Source organism: Hyperoodon ampullatus, assembly GCF_949752795.1.
Source record: "Hyperoodon ampullatus genome assembly, chromosome: 2".
NCBI lineage: Eukaryota > Metazoa > Chordata > Mammalia > Artiodactyla > Ziphiidae > Hyperoodon > Hyperoodon ampullatus.
Window position 1 is genome coordinate 78,796,068 of NC_136915.1, and position 16,792 is coordinate 78,812,859.

The window sequence follows — 16,792 nt, forward strand, 5'->3', positions numbered from 1 at the left end:
TAGTTCAGTTTGAAAATGTTAGTCCTAATATTATAAAAGCTTAGAAATTCTTCTCAGGAGAATTTCCTGATGTTTTGCCCATCTCATCAGGAACGTCAACAGAGGAATAAAATGGCACTCAATCTTCTGGACAGCGTGGTGTTTGTCTTTGGCTGTCAAGTAAAAAGGGCTGCAATTCCACTCATCTGAAGAAGATTAGAATACTCTGCAAAATCAGAGAAAATTGAAAATAGAATCACAGAACGCTGGCCAGTCATTCTCCCCAGCTCCCTTTGGAAGAGGGCATAGTCCTACCTCATAGCACAGGGGTTAATAAGCTACATTCTCAACAGCATAAACACTGTGAAACAAAATGTACCCGGACCCTTACATTTCAAGTCATGAAGCATAAAGATTATGTAATATGGAAATTATTCATTCAAAAGGGAAAAAATCCACTAGATACAAAAAATAGCATTTTATTTTTGAATTTGAAAACTTCTAGAAATTAATCACTTCAGATAATCTGAAGGTTTTTATGTGTTAAAGTGCATATACTTAGTAAGGTGCTATCTGTCAATAGAAAAATCACAGTTTAAATTCCAAGTTTAAAACTGAATAATTTCAACAGTTTTTCATATGTTTCTCCAAAAGCAACATGCACCTGCTCTAAAAAGAGGTGTTTACTATTATAATTAAATATTTAGAGACCATTCAAATTCAGGATGAAACATGTATGTATGCATATATACACATATGCACACATATACACATACAGACAAGCACACATGTATATACATATTACATATATACATATTACATACAGATATATGTATTTGAGTGAAAAGTTGAATAAAAATATACTTCTTTTTTGTTGCCTTAAAATTAACTTTAAAGGATTTAAAAATTGCATTCCTCCTTTAATACCACCTACTGTGCAATAAGCCTTGTATTACATCATTATATCACTGAACACAGATATCCCCCAAAGAACTGGCTCAGGAAAGTGCCAAAACATGGCAGCCCGTCCTATCCTCGTTTGGGTTGGATTCCAATTAAGTCTAACCAGGAGGAAATGGCTTCCTGCCAAGAGCAGAAATAAAGGGACAGGACAATGTTCGTCTTGGGCCATGGGGAAATTAAAGGCAATAATGGAGACTCATGCTTCAGGAATTACCTGTCTGCTCTAACCTGGGAAATGCTGAAGTGACTGGTGTGAACCAATCGTGTCCTCTTATGTTCTGATTTGTTTGTTTATTTTTCTATAATAAACCTTCAGTACATAAGGCTTTAGAGTGAAACTCCAGCACATACAGGCTAATGAAAGGATGATGTCTCCTGGATCGAGTGTTCTCATCCTTGCGTACCTTCTGGCAGCTGTGTAATACCACCACTCCATCCCCCAGAGCCTAGTGAGTTACCTGAAGCCAAGTTTCCACAGTAGGAAACAAGTGCAGACCTCGAATTTTGTCAACTCCTAAAGTCACAATGTGGGCAGAGTTGTTCCTTTGGTAATTGAATCTAGATACAGTGAAGAAACAGGATAGCTGAGTTCTAACTCCACTTCTGCCATCAACTTACTGTGTGCCCATGGGCAAGTCACTTCACTTCTCTGAGCCTTTGTTTCCTCCTCTATAAAATGAGATTCTTGGGCTTCCTTGGTGGCGCAGTGGTTGAGAGTCCGCCTGCCGATGCAGGGGACACGGGTTCGTGCCCCGGTCCGGGAGGATCCCACATGCCGTGGAGCGGCTGGGCCCGTGAGCCATGGCCGCTGAGCCTGCGTGGCCGGAGCCTGTGCTCCGCAACGGGAGAGGCCACAACAGTGAGAGGCCCGCGTAACGCAAAAAAAAAAAAAAAAATGAGATTCTTTAATTGTTTTCAATGTGGTCCAAGGACACTGGAAGTCTCTGAATTGCTTTCAGGTTGTTTGTGAGATCAAAACTCTTCATAATAATACTAAAAGGTCATTTGCCCATTTTACTCTCATTGGCTCACAAGCAACCACTGGAGTTTTTCAGAGGCTACATGAGGAGGCCATTAGACTGAGGTAGCTCTAATGCCTTGGTAGCCTACATAAGCAAACCAAAATCTAAGCCCGAACCAATGCACCCAAATCCAAGAAAGTAAAACTTAAGAACACCAATCACAAACAGCCAACTTAGCTTTTCCAAATAAGGCAACCTTAAGCTATAGACAATCAAATAATTTCTTTGCTTTGCTCTCATCTTCTCTATAAAAACCGTGCCCCTAGCTCCTGTTGGTGGACTGCTCCTCACCACCTTGTTTGGCACTGACCAATGTGAATCCAGCCATGCTCAAAAGAACTCTTGAAAATTTTAATGTGCCTCAGTTTATCTTTTAAGACATGTAATATTACAATAAGAGTAAATGCAGAAGCAGATATGAAAATCTAGGTATCTGCCATTAAACCAGACCTTAAAAATATTTACCAAAGTAAAACAATGTCACTCTTCTCATTAATAAAAATATAGTGCTTCTAATAGAAATATGTTATTTATTTATTTTATTTTTTGGAGGTACGTGGGCCTCTCACTGTTGTGGCCTCTCCCATTGCAGAGCACAGACTCTGGACGCGCAGACTCAGCGGCCATGGCTCACGGGCCCAGCCGCTCCGCGGCATGTGGGATCTTCCCGGACCGGGGCATGAACCCACATCCCCTGCATTGGCAGGGGGACTCTCAACCACTGCGCCACCAGGGAAGCCCGAAATATGTTATTTTATTTATTGATAACATACTTATTAATATTATTTTTAAATGAATTAATAAATACTTGAAATTTTATCTTTCAATATCTAATACAATAGTAATGAGAGTTACGAATCACATAAACCAAAGCTCTTTGGGGTTCTCAGTGATTTTTAAGATTGTAAGGTAACCTTGAGATCAATAAGTTTGAGAACTACTGAATAAGATGATTTCTATGACCCTTTCAGCATTATGATTCTTTGATGTCCTATATATCATCAGATATTGTTACCTATAGTGAGCAACTTCATAGGAGAACTAAAATCTCCAGTTTACCTTGTATAGACATAATTTATAATTAAATAATTGAAAATATTTTCTAAATTAAATAAAAATTGGTAAATAATTGCCTACCCAGAGCACCTATTAGACACAAAATCTTCTCCTGAATAGTCACATCTAATTAGTTGTACATGGGTTACCCTGCATTTTCAGATCTCTATTCCTAAAATCTTTATTTTAAATGTATGTACCAGGAATTAGTACCTGTTCCAAAGTCAGCCACTTGTGGAATTGATGTACGGGAAGTCCATACAGCGACTCAGTGCAAAATTCTAACCGAGAGTGTCTTCATATATTGAATACTAAACTAGTCAATCAGGTCTTCACCTTGGGGAATTTGAAGGTGACATGTGGAGAGATCTATAAAGAGCTGTGCGCCACACACTCTGAAAGACACATGGGCAGAACTGAAGCCACAATTTAGGAAGAGCCATATGGTAGTAGAAGCAACAATTAAACAGAAGCCATGAGATAGAGAGAAGGAACAGAGAGAAAAGCCACCAGTGAATGCAGCAGGGAAAAGGGAAGTGGAAACAGAGGAAGGAGCAAGGTCAAAAAGAATCTGCCACACAAGAAGGGCATACCTCTGGAGTTGTTACCAGCCTGCTGGAAGAGTTTCCCACATGATGGTTCAGGTTTCCAGAAGCCGACTGCTCATTCACTAGAGTGAGTACCTGTTCTCCTTATTTCCATGCATCTGTGCAATAGCCAAGGAAACTGCGATGTGTCTCTTTATTTCCTGGAAACTCTTAAGTAACACAGCTCAACACTGCTGGAGCATATATCAAGAACCTGAAATTTAAAGGGATGAGCGAGGGAAATGCAGTATATTTGCTTAAAGCAAATTCATACACATAACCTTTAGAGAGTTATGTATATGGTTCCCTACACATGCTGTACGTTATACACAAATGCATAATCTTAAGAGAGTTATAGTTTCCCTAATATTTAAGGAAATAACAATATAAAATTCTCTTTAATAGGAGGGAATGGAGAGAAACTGACCAATGTTAAGACAGGGTGAAAGAAAAGGAGAAAGGACAAAGGTAATAAAAGGCAACGATCTGACTCAAGAGTCTTATTCTTTGGGTACTTGTAAGAGAGGTAAGCTAAGAATGGCAGCTGAGAGCAAAAATCATAATAACTTGATATTAATTATTAGAGACCAAAATGGGTTTAAAGAACCTACATTTCCAAAGAACTCCCTTTGTTGCTCCTGAAAATTAGGATACCTTAGATTTTTAGACACTGATCTGACTCCACTGGCAAAAGGAATCAAGAGTAAGGACATCACGAATTTCACTGGCTGACCATCCATTTACTAACACACTTCTTCACCTGTTTACTACTTCATTCAATATATGCGTGCTGAGTGTCAGGTATGGTGTTGGAGGCCCACACATATTAGGCATTCAGGACCTTTTGGGGAATGAGAGAGGTAAATGTAGACTGCCAGGCACTACCATGTACAAGCATGGTATAAACATGGTCCATGCTTCAAAAAGCTGATAATCAAGGAAACAAGAAACTAAATTCTCAAGGTGCAAGGCAGGTGTGATCTATGCCTTGAAATGGCCATCAAGTCTTGGCCAAGGGTAGGGATGATTTCCACCTGTAGGGAAGAGGAAAGTTTTTGTGAAGCACTATTTCGACTGGATCTTGCAAAGTGAGGAAGATTATGACAGGAAACGCTATGGTAAGAGGGCATATAAATGGATGGGGAAGGCATAAGCAAGGCCACACAAACTGACATAAATGGGGCCTATTTGAAGGACATCAAACAGGTTGATGGATACACTGAGAATGGAAGTATAGAGAGAGATGAAGCTAGAAAAGATACATCAGGGTCAAAGCATTAGGGTCCAGAGGCTAGGTCTGGTATAAGTTTGGTTTCTTAGAAGATAATAAGCAATTGTGAAGCCTTCAGTATAGAGGAATAAAATAAAAATTAATTACTATCATTTTAAGGGCTTATCCTATGCTAATATAATTTTATACAATCATTACAACCTCATAACAGAATAGTTATTTTTATTCTTCTTTTACCTAGAATAAAACTAAGGCTCAGGTTACTCCCAGAGCTTGTCCAAGATCACAGAGAAAGTAGATGAGCTGGATTCAAGGTCACATCTGTCTCACTTCCACACCTGTGGTCTTAACTTGTAAGAGTGTAAACTCAAATGACTTCGGAGGCATACAAACAATGTAAGGAAGTGAGGCAGGCTAGATGTCAAACAACAGAGAGTGCTGGAAACTATAGCAAACAAGAGATATACATAAAGGCATTCAAATTAAAGGAGAAAATGTGCTATCTGGCTGAGGCCAAACAAAATCGACTCAGGCTAGAGCAATTTTCTGCTGATGAAACTCCATCCTTTCTCTCTCTAATATGATTAGAAGTGTGTCTTAAGACAATTAATCTGAAGTCCTATGAAGGTTATACTGGTCAAGAAAAAGGCAAGGGGCAAGGAGGCCAGTTAATAGGACCTCACCACATATCTCCAGATGAGAAAAAATAAATTTGGTGGCCATGGAGAAGAAAAGGCTCATGGGACATTACTGAGGAAAGGTAACAGTCTTTAACTGTGGGAATGAGAGGAGTGGGTTAAGGCAGGAGTCAGCTCTTCCCTTGTTTCCAGTCATTTCACTCCCAAGGGATGTTTTATTTTTAGAGCCTCCACAACCCAAGCTCAGGACTCAGCATCTGTTGAACTTTTCCAAAGATTTCAATCTCAAAAAACAAACAAATCAAACCATTAGTGTATTTGGAGTTGTCACTGAAGATTTTATGAAGAAAACAGGTGGAGATTTCCTTACGTTTGTACACCAAGGTAGTCACTGCCTTCAAAAATCCCTAACCAGATACTTACCTTCTCCCAATCCTTTCTCACCCACCTGCCACAAGATGTATATGACATTTTACTTTGCCTTTCTCTCTCTCTCTTCACTCTCCAACATGGTATCTAACCTTGTTAGCATTTATCTCCCATTTCTGGATTTTTCCCCTAAGAATTTAAAATTTATCAGCAAATTTATTATGCAAAGCAACACAGTCCTTACTGGCTACTGCTCCAGATTTTGCATAGCCCAACCCCCAAGGCCATGCTTATCAAGTCTTGGGGCTCAGCTCCCCATTCAGAGAGGAGCTCAAACACCACATTCTGTTACTCACAGAGCCCTGCAAGGTGCTCACCATCCATCATAATATCTTTTCTAAGCACTTTCTGCAAACAGGCATCAATTGGCCTCTCCCCAAGAGAAATCCTAGTGAAGAAAATTTTCTTTATATAGTTACATAGGTACTAGTTCAAAAAGGACAAAGAGTTTCAAGCCTGGATGACTGGGAGGGTGACTGTGCCTTTAATAACAATCTGAAAATAAAAGAGCTGGAAATACAGCATCAGAGCCCAAGAAAGAGGTTAGCACTGGAGATGGGAATTTGGGTGCATTCAAGATAGAGTTGAGGTCATGACAGGGAATGAGGGTGAGAGCACAGGAAGAGAGAGAAGCCTGAGGAAACAACAGAGGTAAGAGCTATGATAATGAGGCAGAAGCAAGAAAAGATCGTGTGAAAAAGACAACAAAGCCAGAAACATAGAAGAGGAAACTGGAAAATGCTCTCCTGGAAGCCAGAGGAGGAGGGTTGCACGTTGCTCAGTTGTACAGGCCAGAAACATAGAAATGATTTTCAGCTCCTCCCTTTCTCTCACACCTGTATCCAGTCCATCAGGAAATCAGGTTGACCCAACCTTCCAAATCTGTTCAGAGTCTGACCACTTTTCACCCTTGTCATTTCCACCAGTCTCATCCAAGCCTTCATCTCCTCTTGCCTAAGATCGAGGCAATCATACCTGCTTCTACCCTTGTCCCCACAATGTTCTCAACCCAGCACCGCAATCCCAGTGGGACTTTTTAACTGGCAGGCAGATCACATCAGTCCTCTGCCCAATAACCCTTCACTTGCTTCTAGTCTTTTAAAGCCAAAGACCTCATAATGACCGACAACTACGAGTGCCCAACTGATCTCTCCATGCATTGCCTCTCCAACCTCATCTCCCACTACTTGCCCCAGCTCACTCTCTCCACTCTATCACTGTTCCTCCTAGAACCTAACAAGCACTCTCCTGCATTTGGGCCTTTGCACTGGCTGTCCCCATTTCAGTTCAAGTGAGACATCTAGGGCACAAAATTTAAAGATGTAAGGTAGTACAAGAGCCAATCCTCAGAGTGAGTGCCACCTTAAATGTTGAGGCAGCTCACTTGCCTCACCCAGTCCTAGCCTTGTATGTCTCACAATTGATAATATGGTTCTTGTTTAGTATATCAATTACTTATTGCCTGCATTCTTCCTTTAGAATACAAAGACAGAAATTTTTAGTTGCTATGTTCATGGATACATTTCAAGTGCCCAAATCAGTGCCTAGAACAATACAGGCACTCAATAAATGTCAGAGGAACAAAAGAGGGTGGTGTGGCCCCAAAATATCACATGCTGCAGGTAAGTCATGTAACTTAGAGATTAAAAAGGGGTTAAAAGATTTGGGAATAGGGCTTCCCTGGTGGCGCAGTGGTTGAGAGTCCTCCTGCCGATGCAGGGGACACGGGTTCATGCCCCAGTCCGGGAAGATCCCACATGCCGCAGAGCGGCTGGGCCCGTGAGCCATGGCCGCTGAGCCTGCGCGTCCGGAGTCTGTGCTCCGCAACAGGAGAGGCCACAACAGTGAGAGGCCCACGTACCGCAAAAAAAAAAAAGGGGGGGGGGAATAAAATGATCATTGCTTCTTTCTAATAACAGAGTCAGGGTCAAAAAACAGTGTAGATGGTTAAAGAATGATGATTAAGAAGTGAAAGCATGGGGACTGATATGTACACATGTTTAGAATGGATAACCAACAAGGACCTACTGTATAGCACAGGGAACTCTGCTCAATATTATGTAGCAACCTAAATGGAAAAATAATTCAAAAAAGAATAGATACGTGTATACGTACAACTGAATCACTTTGCTGTACACCTGAAACTATCACATTGTTAATTAACTATACTCCAATACAAAATAAAAAGTTAAAAAAATTTTTTTTAATTAAAAAAAAGTGAAAGCAGTGAATACAACGTCCACTTTTTAGAAATAAAACAGCAATATCCTGAAGAGTAAGGTGGTAAGCATCAGTTACCTGTTCTTGGAGTTTTGCAAGGAAGGAAAGTTGAGAAATAAGACCTTAGCTTGTAGGGCAGAGGCAGGGTAGATAGTGAGGCTGGGCTGGTATTCAAGGTTTGTAAGGAGAGGGAGATCCATGATTTATACGCAAAAGGGAGAGATCCAGAGAGGGTTGAGTTGTTGAAGATGCAGAAGACAAGTGATGATTGGTTCTGTGAGAGGTAGGGTGAAAGAGAAGAGAGGAAAACAAACCAGGAGGAGGAAATAAAAAGACATGAAGCAGATTAATAAAAGGATTCACTTTGAAGAGACGGTCACAAGGACGCAGTGTGACACAATGCTCATAAGACTGTTACCACATCACATATTAGTAGTTCTCGATCCTGTACTGAAAGCAGGTTTACCGCAAGGAGGCGTATGAACTAACTCAACTGAAGACGAGTTCACAGAGGAAAGGTGCAAATGTAACTTGGTAAAAGCAGGTGAAAAACGAAAGAGTAGTCAAGTCTAAAGATAAATGCAAGTGGGATGTCCAACTAATAACATCAAATTGACAATCCCTTTAGTTCTTTAACAAAGGACTCCCTGCTTTTGGAGCCATTAAGATATCCACTAACCATCTAAACTTGCAACTTCAGTTGTAAATTAGGCCCGCTACCACAAGCTGTGAATGAAGGGCTCTGATCTTAAAGAAGTTGGTAAACAGTATGGAAAAAAAGAGAGAGAGAGAGGCAATTTTCATCGGTGTCTGCGGCCAGAGGGATATTCAAAATCACATTTCAGATGAAGTATGAGCATCAGCAATATATTCACCTGGTGCTCACAAATCCCAGGGAAAGTTAATTAGCCACTTGGGGATGCAGTTACATTTTCTCCACCTTAGATGCACTGTGAGAAAAGGGCAAAAAGTTGGAATCACTTCTGCTAGAAATGAGATTAGTTTATACATTGGTTTCAAGCCCTAGTTTTCCACATAAGTGAAAAATGAAACTAGAAAATATGTGCTCTGAGGTTGCACCTGATTCACTCCTCATTTTAACAAGGACATCTAGAATGGCGATCAGGTCTGCTGTTTCATAGCGGGACTCACTCAGTCTTTCCTCAGAGGGTTCATCAAAGTACTCATCAATATTTTGCACAAGAGGACCATGGTCCCTTTTCCCAGGATCTTGAAGGACATGTATTTCCCTCCACCCCCCACCCCCTACATCCCTGGAAGATCCATCTGCACATTATATCACTTAGTTATTTCAAACCTGCCCCAACTGGGCACATTTTCATTGTTACAGCTTCAGAAAATTCTAAGAGTGGTGAATTTCATTTCTATTGTACCCAAAACATTTAAAAAATAGGAACACTTCAAGTAAAACAAATATCATACATATCCAAAGTAATCAACTTCTCTTTCCAGGCTTACTCAAAATCTTTGTGCGTTCCTACAGACATTTTAACTGGGTGCAAGTGTTTTATCTTCTAAAGCTCGACACAGCTAGCTTACACATCATGAACAGTAAGCACATACCCTTTTTAGCAAATCCTATTACTATATAAAGTTTCAGCCCAATAGCCACAGGTGCAAGAGGCAGTGTGTCTGCAATTCTCAATCCCATTCTCTTTTATTATGGGCTATGTCAGTCGGCACGATCTATAATGAATGTATGGGGTTTTGTGCTCTTTCAGAAGTTTCAGCCAGTGTCTATATGTCTTTCCCTTGGTGCTCCTGGGTACAGGAGAGCCTTGGGGAGGGGTGGACGAAATTGGAAAATATAAATAACAAATCAAAAATTACAATTGATTGGATAAACAATTTCCCTTAGTCTGTTTCTTAATAAGTGATCGATTTTATGATCAATATTCATTATTTCCCAGAACATACCAAACTACTTAATGAACAAATGAATGGCTGAAACTACAATGACACAGAATCAAAAAGGTGAACCAATTTCTTTAATAACATGGGTTGAACTGACTGTCTCATCTTACCTGGGTGTTCCACAACAATGCACTTTTCTGCATAGCCTTTTGGAAAAAAAGCTGAAGTTCAGGAAAACAGGGGAGGTAATTCATTACTCATTAAAAGAAATGGGCTATGGGAGCACGTGTTTATATGTGTGAGGGCTGAGTTGCAGTTTGTGCTGGGCTGTCTTTTGTCTGTTCACAGTAAATTCTCCAAGCTGACAAACCAGGGTCTCCCTAAAGGCATTGCCTTTTAAATCTTGTGTATTCCATGGATGTGCAGAGAGTTGGAAAACCCAGAGCATATTCACTTTCTAGAAATATATTTATTAAAAGTCAGGAACATGACTAATGTAGAATTGAGGTGAAATAAGGTTAAATAAACTACTTGGTAGCCAACATCGTCATTTTGTTTGCTTGTTCTATCATAACTATCAAAGCAATTAATTAAATTTAACCAATTCTGATAAACTGTTATAGACATCCAGGATCTTCTACTCTGTGGTCCCCTTCATCATCTTGAAATAATATGATGACCAACAGATTTTCAGATGGCTGTCTCCTCCCTAATTTTTAGTGATTTCCAATAGTCTTGTGTACATAAAAAGAGATTGTGGAGAAATGCAATTGCTCTGGCAGCTGATATTAGTGCTAACTTCACCAAATTTCCGACACTAATGTGTGAACAAACTCCAACATTTAGCAGAAGTAGTAAGCAGGAACCCTCATCTGGTGATGACTAGTGTCACGGGTAGGCCTCCAACTCTGGTTGCCGCAAGTCCCCTGCCCCTTTGCAGCCTGCAGAGGGAGGGGTGAGGACCCTCAGCAGCTTGTGAGTCCCTTTGGGCTCTTCTTTCTCATCTCTCATCTCATAGTCCCACTGTGTCTATAACAAATGCCTAATTACCCAGCTCTACCAGAAATGTTGGACTGATCAATTACGAAAGCAACAAATGATTAGTAAAAAAACAGACAAACAAACAAACCCCAACATATCACTTAAAGTCAGTCATCCAAGCCTTATCCAAACTATTCAAGAAAATCTCATTAAATCAGGCTCCCTTAATTAGAAATTAGATAATTCCAACAGGAGCAAAGCTCAAGTTTACCTCTGTACTGTCTGTAAAAAAAATATCTTTGTGAAGCAAAGGAATAACATAAACAAGGCTTAATGATTTTGTAAACCTCAAGTTCCAGGGTAGATTCAGCATTCTCCTAAGTATCTCGACAGCAAGTTGTCAACCTTGAAGCTATCTTCAGGCTGTATGTAAACCTCCACCTACAGAAAACATTCAAAACTTTAATTGTAAAAACATTCTTATCTATCACTAAAGAAAGTCTGGGAATGACTTTACTAGGCAACATAACTGCAGCCTAGTTGCAATTAAGGCTTTTTTAATATATGCATAAAAATCTCATTTATATGCATCATCAGGAATTCATACAAGTAACATTTCTACACAACTGAGATTTTAACTTTAAGCAGCAATACTTATTTATTTCAATTAGGGAGGTGTGGCACAGTGCTTAAGTGGGGGCTGAGACTGAGTCTACTTCTTCCTCCACCTTGGGAAAGTTAAGGTCTTTTTGCCTCAGTGCCTCATCTGTAAAATGGGGGTAGTAACGGTAACTCTTCATAATGTTGTTCTGAAGATTTAATGAGATGATGCATAAAAAGTCTTTAGGGGCTTCCCTGGTGGCACAGTGGTTGAGAGTTCGCCTGCCGATGCAGGGGACACGGGTTCATGCACTGCTCCGGGAAGATCCCACATGCCGCGGAGCTGCTGGGCCCGTGAGCCATGGCCGCTGAGCCTGCGCGTCCGGAGCCTGTGCTCCACAACGGGAGAGGCCACAACAGTGAGAGGCCCGCGTACAGCAAAAAAAAAAAAAAAAAAAAAGTCTTTAGATCAGTGTTTGTTCCATAGTAAATGATCAATGAGTGCAAATTACTATCAGTTAATCCTTTTTGAAAAAACTTAGAAAAATATATTGCATAATTATCTGTCTTATCAAACATAATGCACTGAACATAATTTAACCCATTCTTATTTATTCAAAGTCACCCTCATGAAAATAATTCTATTATGCTTTAGGGGACCACTTTCTCCTTTATTGTCATGTCAAATTATCATACTTATATTGGCCTTTAATAGTTCTTCTCCCTCTTCTCATCACTGTTCATTATCTGCTATCAATATGTCCCAGGCATTTATAATAATGTGCCTTATTTTATACACAATGGTCCAAATGAGGTTCTGTGAGTAATGCAGTGCTCTCCTATGAAGTACATTACATGCACTTTCTGGAAGGTTTTTTCTGCACTGTTAGTAAGAGCTTTCCTATGTTTTGAATTTTAGAGTCTAGTCTTGATGACTAAATTTGCTAGACACATGGGTTCTCCATAAGTACAGTGCTATTATATTTGAAAGCATTAGGTATATATTTACTGTACTTAAAGTTCCATAATCCAGAATTTTCACTGAGATTGATCATCCCCCTGATAACGGTATTGTATAGAATTCATTTCTATGCTTCATGAGCTCCTTTTAACTGGTACAGGGCCACTGTAATAAGAGTTGCTTATTTGGATTCTGTAGAGGAGGATGACTTGATAATGTACTGTTTTCAGTTCCTCTCCACCACCCACTTTCACCTATGAGTTATATCAATCTGAAAAGTATACAAGATTGGGGGATTTTTTTTTTTGGTAGACTTTTTACCCAGGCTTTCATCATCTAATCTGAATTCTCTGAAATAAGGCTCACATTAGAAAAATGAGATATGGAAAACTGTTAACAGCAAAGTCTCCAAGCATGGTGAATGCATTCCTCTAATAAGTTTTCATCCATCGGCATCAGACTTAGCACAGAGTATAGACTTTATCTTACATGTGTTACATTGATGGTTTTTTCATCTCCTGGAGTGTAGCATAAGCTGATGTGGCATTCAGGATTTACAGAAAATAGATGTATTTTACTCATCAAGGGAAAATGTGTTTTCTCCAGAGAACACGTAGACGTTAAACGACACATACGCTCTAAAATGTCATATTATAAAATGCCCATCTTACTCCTCTCAATGTCAAGTATAAAGGAACCATGATCTAATTACCTTATTTGATGGTGATCATCTGTGATGTTGAATACAAAGGTAGTGCCTTCCTGTGTCTGGTGGTAGTGTTTCATGGAATAGGTGAAGAAAACCAAGAAGAAATGGAAGAAAGAGGTGAGGTGATGGCACTACCATCCCAGAAATTAAAATACTACAGTGGACAAAATGAAATCCTCTACTTCTGCTGCCAGCCTTAAAAGAGAAGAAGAAGAAGAAAGTTACCAACTCTGATAGCTTTCCTGGGGGGACTTATGGAGTCTTTGAAAATACTGGTTTTGCCACTACCCTGGTGTGGGACCTTATTGTAACACAGTTAAACTGGATAGCCGCCTCAAACTTTCCCATTGGAAAATGGCATAGTCCAGAAAAGCTATTTGAACACTTAAATTTTAGACCTCAGAATGAATGCCAGACCATACTCATAATTCAAGGGAGGGCAACCAACCATTCATGGGAAGATACCATCGTTTGAGATCAAATCACCTAGGCTTTGACCAGATACCTTTGCCATGGCTGTGGGCCATGTCCAGACTCAATGTTGAGGATTGGCTATGCCTTGGCCCAATACCTTTCCTTCTGGTGGGCCCAGTACAGAGATACTCTCTGAACTGGAACATAAAGAGGACAGCTTCAGTGCTTGCTTTGTCCTGCCCGGTGGTTCTGAATTCTCACAAAAGTAGAAATAACTGACTATTGCAAAATCCTAGAATTTGTGTTTCATTCTCCCAGCTTCCTAGTTTTGTACATTATCTTCTCAGTCTCTCCTTGAATTCCAGTAACCACTCACCACCTCCAAGGTTCAAGTCTATTTACTTCACTCATGTTCTCAGTCTATCAAAACCTGCTTTCAAAAAGTCGAATTAATTCATAGTGAGTGACATAATGTCTTCAAGAACTTCCACAATCCAAGGATATTTGCTTTGTAACAGGATCAGTGCTATAAAGGCAGTTTCTAATCTGGGGTGTATAGTGATATACTGGGGTAGGGAAGGAAAATATTAATTCATCTATTCATATGTATTTTTCATGTAAAAAATTTCAAAGTTTACTAATATCTAACACCTATATTAGATTGACTCCAGTACCCCCATTCAATCTGCCTTTCAAGTGGTCACAGACCACATAAGTTACACAAGGTACCCTGAGGAAAGGACAGGAAGTCAAGTGTAGAAGAGGCAACAGGGGGCCTCAGAATGCCTCCCTTGTATTGTGAGGTTGTACAGTTTGCTTAACTTAAATAGATGTGTGTGTTATATTATCAAGTTGTAACTAAATTAAGCCTCACAAAATGGATTAGAAGATTTAAAAATTTATGCAAAAAATCCTTTCATTGGCATCGATCACAAGCTGTTCCAGCAAAAAGTTGAAGCTAAAAGTGTCAGAGTCTTACTGTAGGATTAACAACAGCCATGACAACCACAAAACCTTTAAAATATAGTAAAATATTTATAATTCCCTACAATGAGATAGAAAGGGCCCATAAAAATATTTTGTACCACACAGACGTTAACTAATTATCTCATGACCAAGAACTAGAAAATCTTGAGACACTTATGTTTTCATTTTTCTTTTACAAAAAGTATGACTTTGTTGACTTTTTTTGGAAAGAAAACATAATTGATCTGGCCTTTAATGTTTAACGGGATGTTTTAACCAGGATAAGAAACACTGTATTAAAAACAAAACAAAAAACTAAAACTTAGGCTATGGAAAGAATATTTAAAAATTGGTATGTAGAATCATTTCCATTTTAATATGATTCTACTACTGAAAATATGTCTGTCACCTGTTAAAAATCTCATATCTTCATACTTCTTAACAACTTAAAAATAGAATATTGTAACCTGTTTAAAAATCCTCCAGGTCAAAACTCTCAGAGGAATTTAAATCCATTTGTTAAAAATATTAAAATGTATACTTTCGAATTAGTTTGCAAATACAACTAATCAGCATCAAGAAAGAAGGACGTTTGCTTACCAAGGAGCAACACAAATGCCTGTATAGTGGCTTTAGTGTTAGGAAACTAAAAACTGGGTATCACAAATTGGTAAATGCAGTCACAATGCCTTTTTAAATTTTACCTACATACTTAAATGAAATATTCCTTTTAGCTATAACAGACATTAAAACAAAATTTTAAAGTAAGCTGAACTTAGAACCAAACCAAATGGTATCACAAAGTATTAAACCAAGATGATAAAAATTTTGAATTATAACTAATCATAGTCATAATAATAATAATTTTGTGAAAGTAAAGGGCTTTGTACCATTACTAAATAAAATATTTTATTCCACTTTTTCTCCTTCAGTTAAAATGTTTTCACATGTAACTTATAAATCAATAAATATGCATATTTTGGGGTAAGTACTCAAAAAAGTTTATTGATGTGATGTATAATTTTAGAACTTTGGACAACTACTTTTAGGAGGTTCACTTTTATTTCCTTCTTCTATCCCTTTCAATAAAATTTCTGAGGTTGAATGTCAAATTTTAGTAAATAAATGAAAGGCGTGGTCACAAGAAGGTCTTTCCTTTTACCACTGAAAGTGTGCTCAGAATCCACCTATGTGTGAAACAATCTTCAACACTCATCCCACCTCAAAACTCAACTAGATAATTGTGGTGGGGTTAACAGATATAAATAAAAGTTTGTATACAACGGGGTTAGTGGTTAGCCTCAAGCGGAAAAATGCAACGTTTCTAGTTATTCATTTTTTTCAAAAGATTTTTGTGTAGTTCCTACAGGCTCTACCCCAGATTCTGGAAAAACAGAGTTGCTTTAAAATTCATTCATTCCTGAAAGAAGTAGACACAGCGCATCTTTTCTTTGCCTAGGGAGTGCCAAGAACCCCATCTTAGAAATAAGGAAGCCATGTAACCCCACTGCGAAACAGTTATACAAATTGCATTTGCAATGTATCTTTAAATTGCAGGGAACAGAAACACACCTGTGATTTTAAAATATTCCTAACAGTGTCCTCTGGAGATGCTCCACCTTCAGCTACAAACACTCTGCCGGCAAAGCTATTCCAGTCACTCTATTTCCTTCCTCGGCCCTTCTGTTCCTCTGCCCACACGTTTCACGGAACTACCAGAAGCCACCAGGCAGGCAGCTGCCACGATCACCAAGCAAGGATGATGATTTTAACTTCTTGGGGTACATTTTCTAAGTGCCAGAAAATGCAGAATCAAAGAAATATAGCCATTCTGACAATCACATGGTGCGGACAAGAGAGCAAATTCTATCCTGCCCCCAGTTACAGGGAAGGGCAACTATTTCAAGATCTGTTTTGTGTGCTTATGGTTCAGAAATATTTTCCCTGAAAATACACAGGCAAAATCGCTCAGACCTTTAATAAAGTCCTGAGAAAATACTGAAAATCTGTAAAACAGGCTTACCACTACACGACAAACTCCCACAGGCCATGAGCTCTAGGGTTTCCCTCCTCTCCTTAGGTTCCTTCTTTCCAACTTTCAAAGAAACATTCGTATCAGAACTTAATTAAAGGCAATGCAAAACCACAAGGTACATTGTTT